Here is a 26,460-nt window from a genome sequence, read left to right on the forward strand (position 1 = left end):
ACCTTGAAAAGTGTAAAAGAATCAAGGTAGAATTTTCTTTTTGTGAAAAAGAGAAAGAGATAGAAGAGGTGTAGTGCCACTGGAGGTGGTGGTGGTCGCCAGTGAGTGGCCGGAGATGGTGGTGAGGTATGGAAGAAGAAGGAGAAGAGAGGAGGTGATGGGAGAAGAAGAAGAAGGGAAATAAGAAAAGAGGTGAGAAAGAGGGAAGAGACATGGCGCCCCAGGTTTAAAACTGAGTCGCGCAATCGATGCGCGCGCGCACGGTGCGCTAGCGCGTCGATGAGGGTGGAGCGAGGGGCGCGTACGCGTCCAGGGCGCATACGCGTGAAGTCAGTTGGGCTCCTGGCATAGAGTTGGCACAAAGTAGGCCTAACTCTCGGGCTAATTGTACCAGAGTTGGCATGCAGCACAGGCGACGCGGACGCGCACAGTGCGCGGACGCGTGCCTGATCGAGTTGGCGACCGGCGCGGACACGCTAAGTACGCCTGTGCGTCAGTGCGGGCACAGAATAGGCACAATTATGGCACAACTCTCTGGTTTATGTACCAGGGAGTTCAAATTGCATAGCCGACACGCGCGCGCACAGTGTGCTTGCGCGTCGATGGCCAAGTTGCAAGGGGCACGCAGGCGGCATACACGCTGGCACGTGGGTGCCTGGCACGAAGTGGGCACAAGGTAGGCATAACTCTCGGGTTTTTGGACTAGGAGTATGAAATGCACCACCGGCGCACGCGCGCACAGTGCGCTCGCGCGCAGATGCCCCTTTTTCCTTGTTTGTTTTTTTTTTAACTACATAGAAAGGGCTATTCTAACATATTCTTGGCAGGTGTTTAAGCTAGTAGTCAAGAAAATACTCACAAATTCATGCACTATTCAAAACATACATTCTCTCTACTTCAACAATTCATCCATACAAAAATGAGAAAATCTATATGAACATCCTAGTTATCCAACAAGATCAACAAAACTAGCATTCCTATGCAATCAACAACATCAAGAAGTCACAAAATGTACAAAAATCTAGAGCTAAAAACAAGAAGGTATACACAAGGAAGATCTTACCACGGTGGGGTGCCTCCCACCAAGCACTTTTCTTTAACGTCCTTAAGTTGGACGATCAGTCACTCAAGCTTCTCCTTCTCTAGGTGCATCCGTTAGTAGGAACACCTCTAGTTCCTTTAGGAGCTTGTAGCCATGGTACTTCTTCACTCTATGTCCATTCACCTTGAAAGTTGCTTCACCTTTAGGATCAAACAATTCCACCATCCCATAGGGCTTTATCTCCTTCACCTTGAAGGGTCCTTCCCATCAGAACGGAGCTTGCCAGGCATGAATCTAGGTCTCGAGTTGTAGAGGAGAACCTCATCACCTTCTTGAAAATCCTTCTTCCGGATGTGATGGTCATGAAATGCTTTAGTCTTTTCCTTGTAGATCCAGGAATTCTCATATGCTTCGTTCCTCAAATACTCGAGCTCCTCTAGCTGTAATTTCCTGGCCACAACCGCCTTGGTTAAATCCATGTTGCACTGCTTTACCGCCCAATAGGCTTTATGCTCAATTTCCACCGGAAGGTGTCATGCTTTACCATAGGCGATCCGGAAGGGACTCATCCCCAACGGAGTCTTGTAGGCCGTCCTATACGCCCATAGTGCATCTCCTAACCGGAGGCTCCAATCCTTCCTTTGTGGATTCACCACTTTCTCCAAGATTCTCTTAATCTCCCGGTTGGATACATCCGCTTGTCCGTTGGTCTATGGGTGATAAGAAGTGGCAACCTTATGCAAATCCCCATAGCGCTTGAGCAGTGCCTCTACTTTCCTGTTACAAAAGTGGGATCCTTGGTCGCTCACGATTGCTCGTGGTGACCCATAACGGCATACAATGTGATTTCTAATAAAAGAAATGACGATATTAGCGTCGTCAAGGCGGGTAGGTATTGCTTCTACCCACTTTCACACGTAGTCCACCGCTAACAGAATATACAAGTACCCACTTGAGTTGGGAAATGGTCTCATACAGTCAATGCCCCATATATCAAATATCTCACAGAATAACATAGGTTGCTGAGGCATCTCATCCCTTTGGGACGTATTTCCTGACTTCTGACACTAATGGCAAGACACATAGAACCGGTTAGCATCCTTGAATAAGGTTGGCCACCAGAATCCACAATCCAACACCTTTTTAGCTATCCACTGTGGGCCAAAGTGGCCACCACATTTGGACGAATGGCAAGCTTCAAGAATGGGTTGAATTTTAGATTCCAGAACACATCTTCGAATTACTTGGTCTACTCTCCTCTTCCACAAGTGAGGGTCATCCCAAATGTAATATTTGGAATCACTCCTCATCTTGTCTCTTTGGTGTTTAGAAAAGTTAGGAGGGAAGATTTTTGCAACCAAGTAGTTCGCCGTTGGTGCAAACTATCCAATGGGAATGAGTCATCGATCGGAAATGGGTCAAATTTTAAATTCTCAAGGTGGCTTAAATGATCCACAACTAAGTTTTGAGACGCACTCTGATCCCTAATCTCAATGTCGAATTCTTGCAAGAGCAAGATCTAATGTATGAGTCTAGGTTTTGACTCACTCTTTGTCAATAAGTACTTTAAAGCTGCATGATCCGTGTATACCACTATCTTGGACCCTAGCAAATAAGATCTAAATTTATCTAAAGCATGAACAATAGCTAGGAGTTCCTTTCCTGTAGTGGTATAGTTGGATTGTGCTGTGGTGCACTGATCACATTAATGTAATACTCTTTATTGTATGGAATCATTATTATGGCTCTTTACTATGTGTGGACACAACTCCGTTCAACTAACCAGCAAGTGTACTGGGTCGTCCAAGTAATAAACCTTACGTGAGTAAGGGTCGATCCCACAGAGATTGTTGGCTTGAAGCAAACTATGGTCACCTTGTAAATCTCAGTCAGGCGGATATAAAACAGTTATGTGGTTTTCAAATATTAATTAATAAAATAGGGATAGAGATACTTATGTAGATTCATTGGCAGGGATTTCAGATAAGCGAATGGAGATGCTTTTCGTTCCTCTGAACCTCTGCTTTCCTGCTATCTTCATCCAATCAGTCTTACTCCTTTCCATGGCTGGCTGTATGCAAGGGCATCACCGTTGTCAGTGGCTACATCCCCTCCTCTCAGTGAATCATATGCTCACGTACCCTGTCACGGCACGGCTATTCATCTGTCGGTTCTCGATCATGCTAGAATAGGATTCATCCTCCTTTTGCGTCTGTCACTAACGCCCAACAATCGCGAGTTTGAAGCTCGTCACAGTCATTCAATCATTGAATCCTACTCAGAATACCACAGACAAGGTTTAGACCTTCCGGATTCTCTTGAATGCCGCCATCATTCTAGCTTACGCCACGAAGATTCTGGTTAGGAGATCTAAGAGATACTCATTCTAGCTTAATTCACGTAGAACGGAAGTGTTTGTCAGGCACGCGTTCATAGGGGAGATGGTGATGAGCGTCACACATAATCATCACCTTCATCACATTCTTGGGTTTGAATGGATATCTTAGAAGCGAAATAAGAAGAATTGAATAGAAAATAGAAGTACTTTGCATTAATCTTTGAGGAACAGCAGAGCTCCACACCTTAATCTATGGAGTGTAGAAACTCTACCGTTGAAAATACATAAGTGAAGGTCCAGGCATGGCCGAGATGGCCAGCCCCCTATTGTGATCTAAGATAGCATACAACTGATTAAAGATGTCCAATACAATAGTAAGAGGTCCTATTTATAATAAACTAGTCACTAGGGTTTACATGAGTAAGTAATTGATGAATAAATCCACTTCCGGGGCCCACTTGGTGTGTGTTTGGGCTGAGCTTAAGTGTAGCACGTGCAGAGGCCATTTGTAGAGTTGAACGCCAGTTTCTGTGCCAGTTTGGGCGTTCAACTCTGGTTTTGGATCCTTTTCTGGCGCTGGACGCCAGATTTGGGCAGAAGGCTGGCGTTGAACGCCAGTTTACGTCGTCAATTCTTGGCCAAAGTATGGACTATTATACATTGATGGAAAGCCCTGGATGTCTACTTTCCAACGCAATTGGAAGCGCGCCATTTCGAGTTCTGTAGCTCCAGAAAATCCACTTTGAGTGCAGGGAGGTCAGAATCCAACAGCATCAGCAGTCCTTTTTCAACCTCTGAATCTGATTTCTGCTCAAGTCCCTCAATTTCAGCCAGAAAATACCTGAAATCACAGAAAAACACACAAACTCATAGTAAAGTCCAGAAATGTGAATTTAACATAAAATCTATTAAAAACATCCCTAAAAGTAACTAGATCCTACTAAAAACATACTAAAAACAATGCCAAAAAGCGTATAAATTATCCGCTCATCACAACACCAAACTTAAATTGTTTCTTGTCCCCAAGCAACTGAGAATCAAAATAGGATAAAAAGAATAGAATATACTATAAATTCCAAACTATCAATGAAACATAGCTCCAATCAAATGAGCGGGACTTATAGCTTTTTGCCTCTTGAATAGTTTTGGCATCTCACTTTATCCATTGAGGTTCAGAATGATTGGCATCTATAGGAACTCAGAGTTCAGATAGTGTTATTGATTCTCCTAGTTCAGTATGATGATTCTTGAACACAGCTATTTTATGAGTCTTGGCCGTGGCCCTAAGCACTTTGTTTTCCAGTATTACCACCGGATACATAAATGCCACAGACACATAATTGGGTGAACCTTTTCAGATTGTGACTCAGCTTTGCTAAAGTCCCCAATTAGAGGTGTCCAGGGTTCTTAAGCACACTCTTTTTTTGCTTTGGACCTTGACTTTAACCGCTCAGTCTCAAGTTTTCACTTGACACCTACACGCCACAAGCACATGGTTAGGGACAGCTTGGTTTAGCCGCTTAGACCAGGATTTTATTCCTTTAGGCCCTCCTATCCACTGATGCTCAAAGCCTTGGGATCCTTTTTATTTGCCCTTGCCTTTTGGTTTTAAGGGTTATTGGCTTTTTCTGCTTGCTTTTTCTTTTTCTTTCTATAATTTTTTTTTATTCTCTTTTTTTTTCTGCAAGCTTTGTTTGTTTGTTTGTTTTTTTTTTTTTTTTTGCTGCTTTTTCTTGCTTCAAGAATCATTTTTATGATTTTTCAGATTATCAAATAACATGTCTCCTAGTCATCATTCTTTCAAGAGCCAACATATTTAACATTCTTAAACAACAACTTCAAAAGACATATGCACTGTTCAAGCATTCATTCAGAAAACAAGAAGCATTGTCACCACATCAATATAATTAAACTAAGTTCAAGGATAAATTCGAAACTCATGTACTTCTTGTTCTTTTGAATTAAAACATTTTTTCATTTAAGAGAGGTGATGGATTCATAGGACATTCATAACTTTAAGACAAAGTTACTAACTACTAATGATCATGTAATGAAGACACAAACATAGATAAGCACATAACATAGAAAACGAAAAACAGAGAAAGTAAGAACAAGGAATGAGTCCACCTTAGTGATGTCCTTGAGTTCTTCTATGTCTCTTCCTTGCCTTGGCTGCTCCTCCTTCATTGCTTTTAGATCTTCTCTGATTTCATGAAAGATGATGGAGTGCTCTTGATGTTCCACCCTTAGTTGCTTCCAATAATTGTGTGGAAGAAAATGTATCCCCTGAGGTATCTCAGGGATCTCTTGATTTGCAGTCAAATGTTTTACCACTGAGCTATAGATCCTTTACATAATTGTTTTACCACACCAAACTTAGAATGTTGCTCGCCCTCGAGCAAAAGAAGAAGGAATAGATGAAGAAGAAGATGTGGAAATAAAAACTAGGATTATGAGGAGGTAAAGTGGGGATCCTGCGGGGTCCACAGATCCTGAGGTGTCAAGGCATTTACATCCCTGCACCAATTTAGGCATGCAAAATACCCTTGCACACAACTCTGGGCGTTCAGCGCCCGGTTGGTGCCCATTTTGGGCGTTCAACGCCCCTTTGCTGCCATTTCTGGCGTTGAACGCCAGAACTATGCTCTGTTCTGGCGTTTGAACGCCAGACAGATGCTCCTCCAGGGTGTGATTTTTCTTCTGCTATTTTTGATTCCGTTTTTGATTTTTTTATTTATTTTGTGACTCCACATGATCATGAACCTAAGAAAACATGGAAAACAATAAAAATAAGAATTAGATAAACATTGGGTTGCCTCCCAACAAGCGCTTCTTTAATGTCAATAGCTTGACAGTGGGCTCTCATGGAGCCTCACAGATGTGCAGAGCTTTGTTGAGACTCTCCAACACCAAACTTAGAGTTTGGATATGGGAGTTCAACACCAAACTTAGAGTTTGGTTGTGGCCTCCCAACATCAAACTTAGAGTTTGACTGTGGGGGCTCTGGTTGACTCTGCTTGGAGAGAAGCTTTTCCTGCTTCCTCTCCATGGTTGCATAGGGAGATCCTTGAGTTTTAAACACAAGGGAGTCCTCATTCCCTTGAAGGACTATTTCACCTCTGTCAACATCAATCACAGCTCTTGCTGTGGCCAGGAAAGGTCTTCCTAGGATGATGGATTCATCCTCTTTCTTTCCAGTATCCAGGACTATGAAATCAGCAGGGATGTAAAGGCCCTCAACTTTTACCAATACATCTTCTACGTGTCCATAAGCCTGTCTTCTTGAGCTGTCTGCCATCTCTAGTGAGATTTTAGCAGCTTGCACCCCATAGATTCCCAGTTTCTCTATTACAGAGAGGGGCATGAGGTTTATACCTGAACCAAGGTCACACAGAGCTTTGAAGATCATGGTGCCTATGGTACAAGGTAGTATGAACTTTCCAGGATCCTGTCTCTTCTGAGGTAATGTCAGTTGATCCAGATCACTTAGTTCATTGATGAACAAGGGAGGTTCAACTTTCCAAGCATCAATGCCAAACAATTTGGCATTTAGCTTCATGATTGCACCAAGAAACTTGGCAGTTTGCTCTTCAGTAACATCCTCATTCTCTTCAGAAGAGGAATACTCATCAGAGCTCATGAAGGGAATAAGGAGGTTCAATGGGATCTCTATGGTCTCAAGATGAGCCTCAGAGTCCTTTGGTTCCCCAAAGGGAAGCTCCTTATTGATCACTGGACGTCCCAGGAGGTCTTCCTCCTTGGGATTCACGTCCTCTCCTCTCCTTACAGGTTCGGCCATGGCGCTTATGTCAATGGCCTTGCACTCTCCTTTTGGGTTCTCTTCTGTATTGCTTGGGAGAGTACTAGGAGGGATTTCAGTGATCCTTTTACTCAGCTGGCCCACTTGTGCTTCCAGATTTCTAATGGAAGACCTTGTTTCATTCATGAAACTTACAGTGGCCTTAGATAGATCAGAGACTAGATTTGCTAAATTAGAAGCATTTTGTTCAGAGTTCTCTGTCTGTTGCTGAGTTGATGATGGAAAAGGTTTGCTATTGCTAAACCTGTTTCTTCCACCATTATTAAAGCCTTGTTGAGGCTTCTGATCCTTCCATGAGAAATTTGGATGATTTCTCCATGTTGAGTTATAGGTGTTTCCATAAGGTTCACCTAAATAATTTACCTCTGCTATTGCAGGGTTCTCAGGATCATAGGCTTCCTCTTCAGAAGATGCCTCTTGAGTACTGTTGGATGCAGCTTGCATTCCATTCAGACTCTGAGAGATCATATTGACTTGCTGAGTCAATATTTTGTTCTGAGCCAATATGGCATTCAGAGTATCAACCTCAAGAACTCCCTTCTTCATAGGCGTCCCATTGATTACAGGATTCCTTTCAGAAGTGTACATGAACTGGTTATTAGCAACCATGTCAATGAGTTCTTGAGCTTCTGCAGGCGTTTTCTTTAGGTGAATGGATCCACCTGCAGAGGTGTCCAGTGACATCTTTGATAGCTCAGATAAACCATCATAGAATATATCCAGGATGGTCCATTCTGAAAGCATGTCAGAAGGACACTTTTTGGTCAACTGTTTGTATCTTTCCCAAGCTTCATAGAGGGATTCACCTTCTTTCTGTTTGAAAGTTTGAACATACACTCTAAGCTTGCTCAGCTTTTGAGGAGGAAAGTACTTGGCTAAGAAAGCCGTGACCAGCTTATCCCAAGAGTTCAGGCTGTCTTTAGGTTGAGAATCCAACCATAATCTAGCTCTGTCTCTTACAGCAAAAGGGAAAAGCATGAGCCTGTAGACTTCAGGATCTATTCCATTAGTCTTAACAGTATCACATATCTGCAAGAATTCAGTTAAGAACTGAAAAGGATCTTCAGATGGAAGTCCATGAAACTTGCAGTTCTGCTGCATCAGAGAAACTAATTGAGGTTTCAGCTCAAAGTTATTTGCTCCAATGGCAGGAATGGAGATGCTTCTTCCATGTAAATTGGAATTAGGTGCAGTAAAGTCACCAAGCATCTTCCTTACATTATTATTATTTTCGGCTGCCATCTCCTCTGCCTGTTCGAAAATTTCTGAAAGGTTATCTCTGGATTGCTGTATTTTAGCTTCTCTTAATTTTCTCTTCAGAGTCCTTTCAGGTTCTGGATCTGCTTCCACAAGAATGTTCTTATCCTTGCTCCTACTCATATGACAAGGAAGAATGGCCAGAAAAATGATAATAATAATAGAGATCCTTTATACCACAGTATAGGGATCCCTTTGTAAGTAGAAGAAGAGGGGGAGATAAAGGATGTGATGTAAAGGAAGAAACACAACTGTGAGGATTGGAATGTGAGATGAGATGTTAGGATATGAATGAATAAATAGAATGAGATGGGGGAGGAATAATTTTCGAAAATTATTTTGAAAAAGAGTTAGTGATTTTTGAAAATTGGTTTTTGAAAATTAGTTAGTATTTTTCGAAAATTTTTGAATTCAAAAATAAAAAATAAAAATAATTAGTTAATTAAAAAGAAATTTTTGAAAAAGGGGGAGATATTTTCGAAAAATGAGAGAGAGAGAGAGTTAGTTAGGTGGTTTTGAAAAAGTTAAGAAACAAACAAAAAGTTAGTTAGTTAGTTGAAACAAATTTTTGAAAAGATAAGAAGTTAGGAAGTTAGAAAAGATATTTTGAAAAGATATTTTTGAAAAAGATAAGATAAGAAGATATTTTTGAAAAGATATGATAAAATTAGTTTTGAAAAAGATTTGATTTTTAAAATCACAATTAATGACTTGATTCATAAGAAATCACAAGATATGATTCTAGAACTTAAAGTTTGAATCTTTCTTAACAAGCAAGTAACAAACTTCAAATTTTTGAATCAAAACATTAATTGATTATGTTATTTTCGAAAATTTGGTATAAAAATAAGAAAAAGATTTTTGAAAAATATTTTTGGAATTTTCGAAAATAACTAAGAATTTTGAAAAAGATTTGATTTTGAAAAAGATTTTGAAGAAGATAAGATTTTCAAATTGAAAATTTGATTTGACTCATGAGAAACAATTTGATTTTAAAAGTTTTTGAAAAAGTCAATCCAAATTTTCGAATTTGATGAGAGAAAAGAGGAAAGATATTTTTTTTTATTTTTGAATTTTTATGATGCAAGAGAAAAACACTAAAAAGATGCAATGCATGAAATTTATGAATCAAAACAATGAATGCATGTATGAATGATATGAATGTCAAGATGAACACCAAGAACACTCTGAATGTCAAGATGAACATCAAGAACATATTTTTGAAAAATTTTTAATGCAAAGAAAACATGCAAGACACCAAACTTAGAATTCTTTAATGCTTAGACACTAAGAATTCAAGAATGCATATGATAAACATGAAAAGACACAAAACAAAAAAAAAAATCATCAAGATCAAACAAGAAGACTTACCAAGAACAAATTGAAGATCATGAAGAACACCATGAATGCATGAAATTTTCGAAAAAAAAATGCTAGATGCATATGCAATTGACACCAAACTTATAACATGACTCAAGACTCAAACAAGAAATAGAAAATATTTTTTATTTTTATGATTTTCTAATTTTTTTGGATTTTTATTTTATATTTTTCGAAAATTAAAAGGAAAAATAAGGATTCCAAAATTTTTAATATGAATTCCAGGAATCTTGCCATGTTAGTCTTAAAGCTCCAATCAAAGGGTCAGGCATGGCTTAATAGCCAGCCAAGCTTTAATCAAAATATGAGTGTAATTCAGACATGACAAGCCTAACATGCTCTATCCAAAAGAATTAGACATGGCTTTACAGCCAGCCAGGCTGCAACATATAATTACATGGGCTGGAGTGATTAGTTGAATACCAATCCCAAAGTAGTTTGGGTATGGCTTTACAGCCAGATATGATTCAACATATTTCATGAAACACTAGAATTCATTCTTAAAATTTTGAAGCCATAGAATAATTTATTTTTGAAAACATTTTTAATTTTTTTTTTTCGAAAACAGATGAGAAAATTTTAGAAATTTTTTTTGAAAAATTTTTGAAAATAAAATAAAAAGAAAATTACCTAATCTGAGCAACAAGATGAACCGTCAGTTGTCCAAACTCAAACAATCCCCGGCAACGGCGCCAAAAACTTGGTGGACGAAATTGTGATCACATTAATGTAATACTCTTTATTGTATGGAATCATTATTATGGCTCTTTACTATGTGTGGACACAACTCCGTTCAACTAACCAGCAAGTGTACTGGGTCGTCCAAGTAATAAACCTTACGTGAGTAAGGGTCGATCCCACAGAGATTGTTGGCTTGAAGCAAACTATGGTCACCTTGTAAATCTCAGTCAGGCGGATATAAAACAGTTATGTGGTTTTCAAATATTAATTAATAAAATAGGGATAGAGATACTTATGTAGATTCATTGGCAGGGATTTCAGATAAGCGAATGGAGATGCTTTTCGTTCCTCTGAACCTCTGCTTTCCTGCTATCTTCATCCAATCAGTCTTACTCCTTTCCATGGCTGGCTGTATGCAAGGGCATCACCGTTGTCAGTGGCTACATCCCCTCCTCTCAGTGAATCATATGCTCACGTACCCTGTCACGGCACGGCTATTCATCTGTCGGTTCTCGATCATGCTAGAATAGGATTCATCCTCCTTTTGCGTCTGTCACTAACGCCCAACAATCGCGAGTTTGAAGCTCGTCACAGTCATTCAATCATTGAATCCTACTCAGAATACCACAGACAAGGTTTAGACCTTCCGGATTCTCTTGAATGCCGCCATCATTCTAGCTTACGCCACGAAGATTCTGGTTAGGAGATCTAAGAGATACTCATTCTAGCTTAATTCACGTAGAACGGAAGTGTTTGTCAGGCACGCGTTCATAGGGGAGATGGTGATGAGCGTCACACATAATCATCACCTTCATCACGTTGTTGGGTTTGAATGGATATCTTAGAAGCGAAATAAGAAGAATTGAATAGAAAATAGAAGTACTTTGCATTAATCTTTGAGGAACAGCAGAGCTCCACACCTTAATCTATGGAGTGTAGAAACTCTACCGTTGAAAATACATAAGTGAAGGTCCAGGCATGGCCGAGATGGCCAGCCCCCTATTGTGATCTAAGATAGCATACAACTGATCAAAGATGTCCAATACAATAGTAAGAGGTCCTATTTATAATAAACTAGTCACTAGGGTTTACATGAGTAAGTAATTGATGAATAAATCCACTTCCGGGGCCCACTTGGTGTGTGTTTGGGCTGAGCTTAAGTGTAGCACGTGCAGAGGCCATTTGTAGAGTTGAACGCCAGTTTCTGTGCCAGTTTGGGCGTTCAACTCTGGTTTTGGATCCTTTTCTGGCGCTGGACGCCAGATTTGGGCAGAAGGCTGGCGTTGAACGCCAGTTTACATCGTCAATTCTTGGCCAAAGTATGGACTATTATACATTTCTGGAAAGCCCTGGATGTCTACTTTCCAACGCAATTGAAAGCGCGCCATTTCGAGTTCTGTAGCTCCAGAAAATCCACTTTGAGTGCAGGGAGGTCAGAATCCAACAGCATCAGCAGTCCTTTTTCAACCTCTGAATCTGATTTCTGCTCAAGTCCCTCAATTTCAGCCAGAAAATACCTGAAATCACAGAAAAACACACAAACTCATAGTAAAGTCCAGAAATGTGAATTTAACATAAAATCTATTAAAAACATCCCTAAAAGTAACTAGATCCTACTAAAAACATACTAAAAACAATGCCAAAAAGCGTATAAATTATCCGCTCATCATGCACGAAATTGTGATCATCAATGGCGCCAACAACTTGGTACGCACAATTGTAATCTCAACTATTTATCACAATTTCGCACAACTAACTAGCAAGTACACTGGGTCGTCCAAGTAATAAACCTTACGTGAGTAAGGGTCGATCCCACGGAGATTGTCGGCCTGAAGCAAGCTGTGGTCACTTTGTAAATCTCAGTCAGGCAGATTCAAATGGTTTTATGAATTGATAAGTAAAAGATAAATAAAATATAACTAGGATAGAGATACTTATGTAATTCATTGGTGAGAATTTTAGATAAGCGTATAAAGATGCTTTCGTTCCTCCTGACCCTCTGCTTTCCTACTGTCTTCATCCAATCATTCCTACTCTTTTCCATGGCAAGCTTTAAGTAGGGCATCACCGTTGTCAATTGCTACATCCCATCCTCTCAGTGAAAATAGTCCAAGATGCTCTGTCACAGCACGGCTATTCATCTGTCGGTTCTCGATCATACAGGAATAGGATCCATTGATCCTTTTGCGTCTGTCACTACGCCCAGCACTCGCGAGTTTAAAGCTCGTCACAGCCATCCCTTCCCAGATCCTACTCGGAATACCACAGACAAGGTTTAGACTTTTCGGATCTCAGGAATGGCCATCCATGGGTTCTAACTTATACCACGAAGATTCTAATATCTCGGACTCGGTCCCCTGTATTAGATATCCAAGAGATACCCATTCAATCTAAGGTAGAACGGAAGTGGTTGTCAGGCACGCGTTCATAAGTTGGGAATGATGATGATTGTCACGATCATCACATTCACATTGAAGTGCGAATGAATATCTTAGAAGCGGAATAAGTTTGTATTGAATAGAAAAATAGTAGTACTTTGCATTAATCCATGAGGAACAATAGAGCACCACACCTTAATCTATGGTGTGTAGAAACTCTACCGTTGAAAATACATAAGTGATGAAGGTTCAGGCATGGCCGAATGGCCAGCCCCCAAACGTGATCTAAAGATAAAACTAAAGATAATCCAAAGATGTAAGTACAATAGTAAAAAGTCCTATTTATACTAAACTAGTTACTAGGGTTTACAGAAATGAGTAAATGATGCAGAAATCCACTTCTGGGGCCCACTTAGTGTGTGCTTGAGCTGAGCATTGAGCTTTACACGTGTAGAGGCTTCTCTTGGAGTTGAACGCTAGTTTGTAACCTGTTTCTGGCGTTTAACTCCACTTTACAACCTGTTTCTGGCGTTTAACTCAAGAATGCAGCATCGAACTGGCATTGAATGCCAGTTTGCGTTGTCTAAACACAGACAAAGTATGGCCTATTATATATTGCTGGAAAGCCCTAGATGTCTACTTTCCAACACAATTGAGAGCGTACCATTTGGAGTTTTGTAGCTCCAGAAAATCCACTTTGAGTGCAAGGAGGTCAGAATCCAACAGCATCTGCGGTCCTTCTTCAACCTCTGAATCTGATTTTTGCTCAGGTCCCTCAATTTCAGCCAGAAAATACCTGAAATCACAGAAAAACACAAAAACTCATAGTAAAGTCCAAAAATGTGATTTTTATTTAAAAACTAATAAAAATATACAAAAAACTAACTAAATTATACTGAAAACTATGTAAAAACAATGCCAAAAAGCGTATAAATTATCCGCTCATCACAACACCAAACTTAAATTGTTGCTTGTCCCCAAGCAACTGAAAATCAAATAGGATAAAAAGAAGAGAATATACTATAAATTCCAAAATATCAATGAAACTTAGTTCTTATCAGATGAGCGGGACTTATAGCTTTTTGCCTCCTAAATAGTTTTGGCATCTCACTTTATCCATTGAAATTCAGAATGATTGGCATCTATAAGAACTCAGAGTTTAGATAGTGTTATTGATTCTCCTAGTTCAGTGTGTTGATTCTCGAACACAGCTACTTTATGAGTCTTGGCCGTGGCCCTAAGCACTTTGTTTTCCAGTATTACCACCGGATACATAAATGCCACAGACACATAACTGGGTGAACCTTTTCAGATTGTGACTCAGCTTTGCTAAAGTCCCTAATTAGAGGTGTCCAGGGTTCTTAAGCACACTCTGTTTTTGCTTTGGACCTTGACTTTAACCGCTCAGTCTCAAGTTTTCACTTGACACTTTCACGCCACAAGCACATGGTTAGGGACAGCTTGGTTTAGCCGCTTAGGCCAGGATTTTATTCCTTTAGGCCCTCCTATCCACTGATGCTCAAAGCCTTGGATCCTTTTTATTACCCTTGCCTTTTGGTTTTAAGGGCTATTGGCTTTTTGCTCTTGCCTTTTGGTTTAAAGAGCTTTTGGCTTTTTCTGCTTGCTTTTTCTTTTTCTTTCTTTTTTTTTTGCTATTTTTTTTTCTTTTCTTTTTTTTTTTTGTAAGCTTTTGTATTCACTGCTTTTTCTTGCTTCAAGAATCATTTTTATTATTTTTCAGATTATCAAATAACATTTCTCCTTTTTTCCTTATTCTTCAAGAGCCAACATATTTAACATTAATAAACAACAACTTCAAAAGACATATGCACTGTTCAAGCATTCATTCAGAAAACAAAAAGTATTGTCACCACATCAAAATAATTAAACTAGTTTCAAAGATGAATTCGAAACCCTGTACTTCTTGTTCTTTTGTTTTTAAAACAGTTTTCATTTAAGAGAAGTGATGGATTCATATTCATAACCTTAAGGCATAGACACTTAGACACTAGTGATCATATAGTAAAGACACAAACATAAATAAAACATAAAGCTCAAAAATAAAAAAAAAACAGGAAAATAAATAAACAATGAGATTAAGGAATGAGTCCACCTTAGTGAGGGTGGCGTCTTCCTCTTATTGAAGAACCAATGGTGCTCTTGAGCTCCTCTATGTCACTTCCTTGTTTTTCTTGCTCCTCCCTCATAGCTCTTTGATCTTCTCTAATTTCATGGAGGATGATGGAATGCTCTTGGTGCTCCATCCTTAGTTGTCCCATGTTGGAAATTAATTCTCCTAGGAAAGTGTTGATTTGCTCCCAATAATTCTGTGGAGGAAAGTGCATCCCCTGAGGCATCTCAGGGATTTCATGGTGAGGAATTTCCTCATGCTCATGTTGAGGTCCATGATCTCTTATTTGCTCCATCCTTTTCTTAGTGATGGGCTTGTCCTCTTCAATGAGGATGTCTCTGGCCTTAGGTGCCATAAATGGTTATGGAAAAAAAAAGCAATGCTTTTACCACACCAAACTTAGAAGGTTTGCTCGTCCTCGAGCAAAAGAAGAAAGAAAGGATGAGAAGAAGAAAAGATGGAGGAGTTAGAGGTGTGTGAATGGTTCGGCCACTAGGGGTTTAAGGTGGTTATAATGTGTGAAAAGGAAGGAGTGATGGTTTGAATTTGAGTGGGTGGGTGTAGGTGGCTGTATGATGGTTTTGGAGAGGAATTGGAGGTGATTGGTGGAGGTTATTTTGGGGAAGAGAGTTATGAAAAGGTGTGAAGAGGAGAGAAGAAGTGGTGGGGATCCTGTGGGGTCCACATATCCTGAGGGGATCCTGTAGGGTCCACAGATCAAGTGGGGTCAAGGACTTAACATCCCTGCTCTAATTAGGCGTGTAAAACGCCCTTGCTGTGTAATCCTGGCGTTTAACGCCAGACTACTGCCTGTTTCTGGCATTAAACACCCAAATGTAGCTTGTTTATGGCGTTTAACGCCAGGTAGATGCTTGTTTCTAGCGTTAAACGCCAGCTTGGTGCCTGTTTCTGGCATTAAACGCCAGACAGATGCTTGTTTCTGGCGTTTAAACGCCAGACTGCTTTCCTCCAGGGTGTGCTATTTTCAATGCTGCTTTTCATTCTATTTTTTATTTTTCAGTAGTTTTTGTGACTCCACATGATCATCAACCTAATAAAACATGAAATAACAAAGAGAAAATAAACTAGATATGATTAAATAACATTGGGTTGCCTCCCAACAAGCGCTTCTTTAATGTCAATAGCTTGACAGTGAGCTCCCATGGAGCCTCACAGATGTTCAGAGCATTGTTGGGACCTCCCAACACCAAACTTAGAGTTTGACTGTGGGGCTTTTGTTGACTCTGGATTGAGAGAAGCTTTTCATGCTTCCTCTCCATGGTTACAGAAGGAGATCCTTGAGTTTGAAATACAAGGTTGTCCTCATTCAGTTGAAGGACTAACTCTCCTCTGTCCACATCAATCACAGCTCTTGCTATGGCTAGGAAGGGTCTTCCAAGGATGATGGATTCATCCTCTTCCTTCCCAGTGTCTAGGATTATGAAATCAGCAAGGATGTAAAGGCCTTTAACCTTTACTAACACGTCCTCTATTTGTCCATAAGCCTGTTTTCTTGAGTTGTCTGCCATCTCTAATGAGATTCTGGCAGCTTGCACCTCAAAGATTCCCAGTTTCACCATTACAAAGAGTGGCATGAGGTTTATCCCTGACCCAAGGTCACATAGAGCCTTCTCAAAGGTCATGGTGCCTATGGTACAAGGTATTAAGAACTTTCCATGATCCTGTTTCTTCTGAGGCAATTTCAGTTGATCCAGATCACTCAGTTCATTGGTGAGCAAGGGAGGTTCATCTTCCCAAGTCTCATTACCAAATAATTTGGCATTCAGCTTCATGATTGCACCAAGGTACTTGGCAACTTGCTCTTCAGTAACGTCTTCATTCTCTTCAGAAGAAGAATACTCATCAGAGCTCATGAATGGCATAAGGAGGTTTAATAGAATCTCTATGGTCTCTAGATGAGCCTCAGATTCCTTTGGTTCCTCAGAGGGAAACTCCTTATTGATCACTGAACGTCCCAGGAGGTCTTCCTTACTAGGATTCACGTCCTCCTCCTCCCTTGTAGGTTTGGCCATGGTAATTAAATCAATGGCTTTGCACTCTCTCTTTGGATTTTCTTCTGTATTGCTTGGGAGAGTACTAGGAGTAGTTTCAGTGACTCTTTTACTCAGCTGGCCCACTTGTGCCTCCAAATTTCTAATGGAGGACCTTGTTTCATTCATGAAACTTAAAGTGGCCTTAGATAGATCAGAGACTATATTTGCTAAGCTAGATGGATTCTGCTATGAATTCTCTGTCTGTTGCTGTGTGGATGATGGAAAAGGCTTGCTATTGCTAAACCTGTTTCTTCCACCATTATTAAAGCCTTGTTGAGGCTTTTGTTGATCCTTCCATGAGAGATTTGGGTGATTTCTCCATGAGGATTATAGGTGTTTCCATAGGATTTACCCATGTAATTCACCTCTACTATTGCAGGGTTCTCAGGATCATAGGCTTCTTCTTCAGAAGCTGCCTCTTGAGTACTGTTGGATGCTACTTGCATTCCATTCAGACTCTGAGAAATCATATTGACTTGCTGAGTCAATATTTTATTCTGAGCCAGTATAGCATTCAGAGTATCAATTTCAAGAACTCCCTTCTTCATAGGCGTCCCATTATTCACAGGATTCCTTTCAGAAGTGTACATGAACTGGTTATTTGCAACCATGTCAATGAGTTCCTGAGCTTCTGCAGGCGTTTTCTTTAGGTGAATGGATCCACCTGCAGAATGGTCCAATGACATCTTTGATAATTCAAACAGACCATCATAGAATATATCCAGAATGGTCCATTCTGAAAGCATGTCAGAAGGACACTTTTTGGTCAGTTACTTATATCTCTCCCAAGCTTCATAGAGGGATTCTCCTTCTTTCTGTCTGAAGGTTTGAACATTCACTCTAAGCTTACTAAGCTTTTGAGGAGGAAAGAGCTTGGCTAAGAAAGCCGTGACCAGCTTATCCCAAGAGTTCAGGCTGTCTTTAGGTTGAGAGTCCAACCATATTCTAGCTCTGTCTCTTACAGCAAATGGGAAAAGCATAAGCCTGTAGACCTCGGGATCAACTCCATTGGTCTTAACAGTATCACAGATCTGCAAGAATTCAGTTAAGAACTAAAAGGGATCTTCGGATGGAAGTCCATAAAACTTGCAATTCTGTTGCATCAGAGAAACTAATTGAGGTTTCAGCTCAAAATTGTTTGCTCCAATGGCAGGGATTGAGATGCTTCTTCCATGTAAATTGGAATTAGGTGCAGTAAAGTCACCACGCATCTTCCTTGCAGTGTTATTATTTTCGGCCATGTCTCCTTCTTTTTCGAAATTTTTAGTCAGATTTTCTCCAGAGAGTTGTGCTTTTAGCTTCCCTTAGCTTCCTCTTCAGAGTCCTTTCAGGTTCAGGGTCAGCTTCAACAAGAATGTTCTTATCCTTGTTCCTGCTCATATGACAAAGAAGGAAATAACAAAGAAAATATAGAATCCTCTATGTCACAGTATAGAGATTCCTTTATGTGAGTAGAAGAAAAAAAGAAATTCGAACACAGAAAAAGGGAGAGGGTTCGAATTTTTAAGAAGAAGAGAAGTGTTAGTAGATAAATAAATAATTAGAAGGAGATGAGAGAGGAAATTTTTGAAAATAATTGAAAAGAAAAGAAAAATAGTTTTGTTTTTAATTTAAAATTAAAATTAAAATTCAAAAATTTTTAAAAAAATGAAATTAAATTAAAAGTTAAAACAATTAGTTAATTAAAAATGAATTTTGAAAAAGAGGGAATGGATTTTCGAAAATTAGAAAGAGAGAGTTAGTTAGATAGTTTTGAAAAAGATATGATTGAAATAGTAAACTTTTAAAATCAAACAAAAAGTCAAGTAGTTAATTGAAAAAGATTTGAAAGAGATAGAATTTTTAAATTGAAAATTTGATTTGACTCATAAGAAACAACTAAATTTTAAAAAAATTTGAAAAAGTCAACTCAAATTTTCGAAAATTTATGAGTGAAAAAGGGAAAGATATTTTTTTTTATTTTTGAATTTTTAATGATGAAAGAGAAAAATATCAAAAAGACTCAATGCATGAAAATTTTGGATCAAAACAAGAAAAATATGCAAGAACACTTTGAATGTCAAGATGAGCACCAAGAATACTTTGAAGATCAAGATGAACATCAAGACTTACTTTTGAAAATTTTTAAGAAAAGATAAATATGCAAGACACCAAACTTAAAAATTTTTTTATTCTTTAGACACTAATAATTTAAGAATGCATATGAAAAACAAGAAGAAACACCAAACAAGAAATTTTAAAGATCAAACAAGAAGACTTACCAAGAACAACTTGAAAATCATGAAGAACACCATGCATGAGTTTTCGAAAAATGCAAGAAAGAAATAAACATGCAATTGACATCAAACTTAAAAATTGACTCTATACTCAATCAAGAAACACAAAAATATTTTTGATTTTATGATTTTATTAATTTTTTTTGTATATTTCTTCGAACATTTAATTGAAAAAAGAAAAATAAGGATTTCAAAATTTTTAATAGGAAATCCAGGAATCTTGCACTGTTAGTCTAAAGCTCCAATCCAGGAATTAGACATGGCTTACTAGCCAGCCAAGCTTTCAGTAAAAGCTCTGGTCCAAAACACTAGACATGGCCAATGGCCAGCCAAGCTTCAGCAGATACAAATCAGACATACAACAGCTGATACTTCATCCAACTTTATATGCTGATAAGTGGAAGCCACGGTCCAAATAAATTAGACATGGCTTTACAGCCAGCCAGGCTTCAACGTGCTTCATGAAACTCTAGAATTCATTCTTAAAAATTTTGAATAAAAAAATATATTTTTTTTATTTTTTCAAAAATAAGAATAATAAAAACAAAAAGGTTAAAATTAAAATAAAGTTACCTAATCTGAGCAACAAGATGAACCGTCAGTTGTCCAAACTCGAACAATCCCCGGCAACGGCGCCAAAAACTTGGTGCACGAAATTGTGATCATCAATGGTGCCAACAACTTGGTACGCATAATTGTAATCTCAACTATTTATCACAACTTCGCACAACTAACCAGCAAGTGCACTGGGTCGTCCAAGTAATAAACCTTACGTGAGTAAGGGTCGATCCTACGGAGATTGTCGGTCTGAAGCAAGCTATGGTCACCTTGTAAATCTCAGTCAGGTGGATTCAAATGGTTTTATGAATTGATAAGTAAAAGATAAATAAAATATAACTAGGATAGAGATACTTATGTAATTCATTGGTGAGAATTTCAGATAAGCGTATAAAGATGCTTTCGTTCCTCCTGACCCTCTGCTTTCCTGCTGTCTTCATCCAATCATTCCTACTCCTTTCCATGGCAAGCTTTCTGTAGGGCATCACCGTTGTAAATGGCTACATCCCATGCTCTCAGTGAAAATGGTCCAAGATGCTCTGTCACAGCACGGCTATTCATCTGTCGGTTCTCGATCATACTGGAATAGGATCCATTGATCCTTTTGCGTCTGTCACAACGCCCAGCACTCGCGAGTTTGAAGCTCGTCACAGCCATCCCTTCCCAGATCCTACTCGGAACCACAGACAAGGTTTAGACTTTTCGGATCTCAGGAATGGCCATCCATGGGTTCTAACTTATACCACGAAGATTCTAATATCTCAGACTCGGTCCCCTGTATTAGATATCCAAGAGATACCCATTCAATCTAAGGTAGAACGGAAGTGGTTGTGAGGCACGCGTTCATAAGTTAGGAATGATGATGATTGTCACGATCATCACATTCACATTGAAGTTCGAATGAATATCTTAGAAGCGGAATAAGTTTGTATTGAATAGAAAAATAGTAGTAATTTGCATTAATCCATGAGGAACAGCAGAGCTCCACACCTTAATATATGGTGTGTAGAAACTCTACCGTTGAAAATACATAAGTGATGAAGGTTCAGGCATGGCCGAATGGCCAGCCCCCAAACGTGATCTAAAGATAAAACTAAAGATAATCCAAAGATGTAAATACAATAGTAAAAAGTCCTATTTATACTAAACTAGTTACTAGGGTTTACAGAAATGAGTAAATGATGCAGAAATCCACTTTTGGGGCCCACTTGATGTGTGCTTGGGCTGAGCATTGAGCTTTACATGTGTAGAGGCTTCTCTTGGAGTTGAACGCCAATTTGTAACCTGTTTCTGGCGTTTAACTCCAGAATGCAGCATGGAACTGGCGTTGAACGCCAGTTTGCGTCGTCTAAACTCGGGTAAAGTATGAACTATTATATATTGATGGAAAGCCCTGGATGTCTACTTTTTAACGCATTTGAGAGCGCGCCATTTGGAGTTCTGTAGCTCCATAAAATCCACTTTGAGTGCAGGGAGGTCTGAATCCAACAGCATCTGCGGTCCTTCTTCAACCTCTGAATCTGATTTTCGCTCAGGTCCCTCAATTTCAGCCAGAAAATACCTGAAATCACAGAAAAATACACAAACTCATAGTAAAGTCCAGAAATGTGATTTTTATTTAAAAACTAATAAAAACATACTAAAAACTAACAAAATTATACTGAAAACTATGTAAAAACAATGCCAAAAAGCGTATAAATTATCCGCTCATCATGCTGCATCTAATGTTTTAGAAGAGTAAGCAATGACATAAGGGAGTTTACCATCGCGTTGTGCAAGCGCGGCACCTATAGCATGGTTTGACGCATCGCACATTATCTCAAACGGTAGCATCCAGTTGGGGCCTCGCACAATCGGTGCTGTGGTAAGAACTCTCCTTAGCTCTTCAAATGCACTCACACGTGCACTGTCAAACTCAAAGTCCACATCTTTTTGGAGTAGGCGCGACAATGGCAAAGCAATCTTGCTGAAATCTTTAATAAAGCGCCTGTAGAATCCTGCATATCCTAAAAACGAGCGGACCTCCCTCACGGATGAGATATTACATGCCCTAACACTATGCCTTGTCTTACCATAAAGTGGCATTTTTCAAAATTCAAGACAAGGTTAGTGTCAACACATCTAGCCAAGACCTTGGCCAAGTTCTCTAAGCAACAATAAAATGAAGTTCCATAAACACTAAAGTCATCCATAAAGACTTCTAGACAATTCTCTATTAGATCGGAAAAGACACTTGTCATACACCGCTGAAAAGTTGCAGGTGCATTACATAGTCTAAATGGCATCCTTTGTAGGCAAAGGTGCCAAAAGGGCAAGTGAATGTGGTCTTTTCCTGATCCTCAGGGGCAACGTGAATCTGGAAGTAACTAGTGAATCCATCAAGAAAACAATAATGGGATTTACTCACCAAACGGTCCAACATCTGGTCGATAAAGGGCAAAGGGTAGTGGTCCTTCCTTGTAGTGGCATTCAATCATCTATAATCGATGCACACTCGCCACGCATTTTGTACTCTATTGGTGACCACTCCACCATCATCCTTTTTAATCCCAGTGATGCCCGATTTCTTGGGAACAACCTGGACCGGGCTCACCCATTCACTGTCAGAAATTGGGTATATGATACCCGCATCAAGTAGACTAGTGACCTCCTTCTTTACCATATCGAGGATGGTTAGGTTGAGTCTCCTTTGCGGTTGCCTAACCGTCCTAGCTCCCTCTTGGAGAAATATATGATGCATGCACTTGCGGGGGTCAATCCCCACAATATCGGCTAGGCTCCAATCAATTGCCTTCTTGTACTTTCTTAGAACATCTAGGAGCTTCTCTTCCTCTTCACTAGAAAGCTCACTAGCAATAATGACCGGAAACCTTTGGTTGTTCTCTAAGAAAGCATACTTCAAATGAGATGGAAGATGCTTCAGTTCACTCTTTGCCTCAAGCTAAGGTTCCTTTTCATCAAGCTCATGGCGTTCATTCTCAATAACTTTCTCTTGTTCATCCTCTTGGTCATCCGTCTCTTCAACAATAGGGTAGCATAACTTGTTGTAGTCTTCTTTTCACACTTTTGCTACCACTTCATCGATTACATCACATCGAAGAACGGAATGCTCTTCGGAAGGATGCTTCATGGCTTCCTCCAAATTGAACTTGATAGTCTTGTCTCCAACCTCAAAGGAATATGTGCTGGTGAAGGCATCTAACTTGAATTTAGAGGTCTTAAGGAAGGGTCTACCAAGTAGAATAGAGGATGAGCTTCTATTTTCTGTTGGGGGCATTTCAAGGATGTAAAAGTCAACCGAAAAGACCAAGTCCTTGATTGCCACAAGTACATCTTCTGCTATTCCCATCACAGTGATCACACTTTTATCGGCTAATGCAAACTTCACCGCCGACTTCTTTAATGGAGCTAAAATCAACTGCACAAAGATAGAAAGCGGCATGATGCTTACGCAAGCTCCTAGATCACACATACAGCCATGAAAAGTGTGCCCACCAATACAACAAGACACCAAACAAGGCCCAGGGTCACCATATTTTTTTGGAATACGCTCCATCAAGGAAGAAATCGAACTACCCAACGATAATGTCTCTAATTCTCCTATCCTATCCTTGTGTGTACACAAATCTTTCAAAAATTTTGCATACTTCGGAATTTGTTGGATAGCATCAAGAAGTGGTATGGTTACCTCAACCTTCTTGAACACTTGAAGCATGTTCAAATCAAATTCCGGGGTCTTCTTTGCTTTCTTCACCATGGAAGGGAATGTGATAGGAATGGACTCATCCACTATAGCTTTCCTCTTGGGTTCCTTAAGGCTAACTCCTTCATCCTCGTGCCTTTTGTCCACCTCCTCTTCTTCATGCGAAGCTTCAACAACCACTTCTTTCTCATGAATGTCTTCCATGACCCTAGGAGGTATCTCCTCCAATGTAGTCCCCAACCGTAGGGTGATAGAGTTGAGACCGCCCTTGGGGTTTGGAAGGGGTTGGGATGGAAGGTTAGAAGAGCTTGAGGGTTGGTTGGTGTTGTTGTTGGAGGAGGGCATGGACATCTTTGAAAGCATGTCGGCGAGGTTGGCCAATTGAGCGCCAAAGGCATCAAATTGAGCCTTGTTGCTCTCGTCCCGTTTCTCCATAGCGGCTCTAAGCTCATCAACTTGATTGGTGAAAGATGAAGAGGTTTGGTTGGATTGTTGTCTATGGTGTGGTGCTTGGTGTTTGGTGTAGTTGCTTTGGTTTTGGTTGTGGTGATTTTGGTTGGCTTGGTGGTTGTTGTTGTTATGGTGGTATTGGGATGAAGATTGGTTGTTGTTGTGATGATAAGAAGAGTTGTTCCATCTTTGGTTTTGATTGCTCCCTTGTACATTATCTCTCCACCCTTGATTTTGATTACTACCATGAGAGTAGTTGTTTTGGCCTTGAGAAGGATAGGGTGGACGGTTGTTGTAATTCACATTGGCCACGACAAGGGCATGCTCCTCTTGAATTTGATGGCATTGATCAGTGTAATGTGTGGGGCTAGAGCACAAACCACAAATCCTATAAGGGCCTTCAAGTTGAGCAACTAGGGGTGGAGCTTAGATGGCTTGGATAGAGTAGTATTCCTTTTGATCTTTTTGTATTTGCGTGAGGATAGTGGTCATGTCCCCAAGTGCTTTGGTCAAGCTTGCTTCGGAGGGGGATGGTTCTACCACACCCTTGAGAGGATTACTTCTCACCCTTACGTGTTGTGTAGCCTCGGCAACATCATTTATCAATTTCCAAGCTTCTCCCTCCGTCTTATTTTTTGAAAGAGAACCACCACTAGAAGCGGTGAGCAATCTTCTATCTTCCACACAAACACCTCCGGTGAAGTAACTAATGAGCAAGTGAGTGTTCAATCCATGGTGTGAACAAGATTCCAATAGCCTCTTGAATCGAGTCCAATACTCATATAAACTCTCTTGGTCCCTTTGCATTATACCCGAGATCTCCTTTCGGACGTAATCGGTCTTCTCCGGTGGGAAGAACTTATCTAGAAACTCTTCTCAAAAAATTCCAATTGGTCACAATCTCATCCGGTAGCGAATAAAAACATGTCTTTGCTTGCCCTTCAAGAGAGAAGGGAAAGGCAAAAACCATAATAGCCAACTCATCGGCTCCATGCCTTCGAGTCGTAGAACAAGCAACTTGAAAGTCTCTTAGATGTCGGATGGGGTCTTGACCCGGCAACCCATGATACTTAGGAAGTTGATGTATCAAGCTACTCTTTAACTCAAAATTCGGATCAAGGTTGGGATACCTTGCTTACAAAGGTTGAAGTATGAGATCCGGAGCTCCTTGCTCATGCAAAGTGTCTGTCGTGGATCCGCCATGTATGGTTCACTTGTAGGATGCAAAGATGTATTAGTAGTGCCAATAGAAGAATAGGAAGTAGCAGACTCCAAGTCACTCTCGGTACCGTCTAGTAATTCGGTATGTTCCTCAAGAGAGGCCGAAGTACTAGCCGTATAGTCTGTAGAACCTATGCACAATTACTCAAGAGGGGGGGTGAATTGAGTATTGCAACAACAATGAATCTTTTTGCGAAAGTTAAAGACAATATACAAAAGTGTTATTGTACTAGTATTTTTCCAAGAGCTTAACTCAATTGCTAAGCATTTATAAGGAGCTTTTACTTTCCAATAGACACCAACTCAAATAAATTGATCAAGCTTTTCACCAATCGGACTTAAGCTACTCCTTAAGTACTTACGAAGCTACTTTTCGATCACAATTTATTTGCTCAAAGGTAAAAGACAATAATATTGAAGAGATGAGTTTGGAGAGATGCAAACGCTATTTAGAGTGGTTCGGCACAATCCTTGTCCTACGTCCACTTTCTTTCTCAATCGCTATTGAGAAGTTCCACTATTGCCAAGCTTCAAGGCGCTCGCGCAAAACCTTTTACAATCCGAGTCCTTAGTTTCTAACACCTCACGGTATATGATCACCACTCGTATACTAACCCTCTCCACTTAGAGATACCTTCTCTAAGATTTGCCTTGAGTACTTAGTATACCTCTTTGGTATTCTCACCGACTATAGTGTTTATAACTCTTGACTCAACCTTGGAGATCACACTCCAATTTACAAAGTGTTACAAGAAAACAATTCTCAAAGAATTGTTGAGATGAAATGAGTACTCTCTAGAAGAGTGTATGATTACAAGTTTAGCACTATTGAACCAATTGATATTGCTCTCTCAAATTGTGTATTATAACACCTTAAAAAATGTGTAGAATGAAAGAATATGAACAAGATAGTTTGCAAATACTCACATATCTGAAATAAGGCTTCAATCGATCTATTTATAGACTCCCCAAACCTTAGAAACGTTGGGGAGTTAATGGGATGGAGCCTTTTTGTCAAAACTAGCCGTTTTTTTATGTTTTTGAATCATTTGCATCGATGCATAACACTTTGCATCGATGCAAATGTGTCTTTGATGCTGAAATTTGAATTTTCAGCTAGGTTGCATCGATGCAAACATCTTTGCATCGATGCAACAAGTCGTCGCATGCT

At 39.7% G+C, this 26,460-nt stretch overlaps 2 non-coding genes across 2 annotated transcripts; both read left to right on the top strand.

Annotated features, from left to right (window-relative positions):
* The first annotated feature begins 7,938 nt into the window (after positions 1–7,938).
* On the top strand, positions 7,939–8,046 carry LOC112780825 (small nucleolar RNA R71). The gene has a single exon (XR_003191638.1). It is a non-coding gene; the product is annotated as a small nucleolar RNA R71 (small nucleolar RNA).
* A 9,775-nt stretch (positions 8,047–17,821) lies between these two features.
* LOC112781527 (small nucleolar RNA R71) lies at positions 17,822–17,929 on the top strand. Its single transcript, XR_003192301.1, has one exon. It is a non-coding gene; the product is annotated as a small nucleolar RNA R71 (small nucleolar RNA).
* Positions 17,930–26,460: the final 8,531 nt, after the last annotated feature.

This window comes from Arachis hypogaea, chromosome 19 (genome assembly GCF_003086295.3).
Source record: "Arachis hypogaea cultivar Tifrunner chromosome 19, arahy.Tifrunner.gnm2.J5K5, whole genome shotgun sequence".
In the NCBI taxonomy this organism is placed as follows: domain Eukaryota; kingdom Viridiplantae; phylum Streptophyta; class Magnoliopsida; order Fabales; family Fabaceae; genus Arachis; species Arachis hypogaea.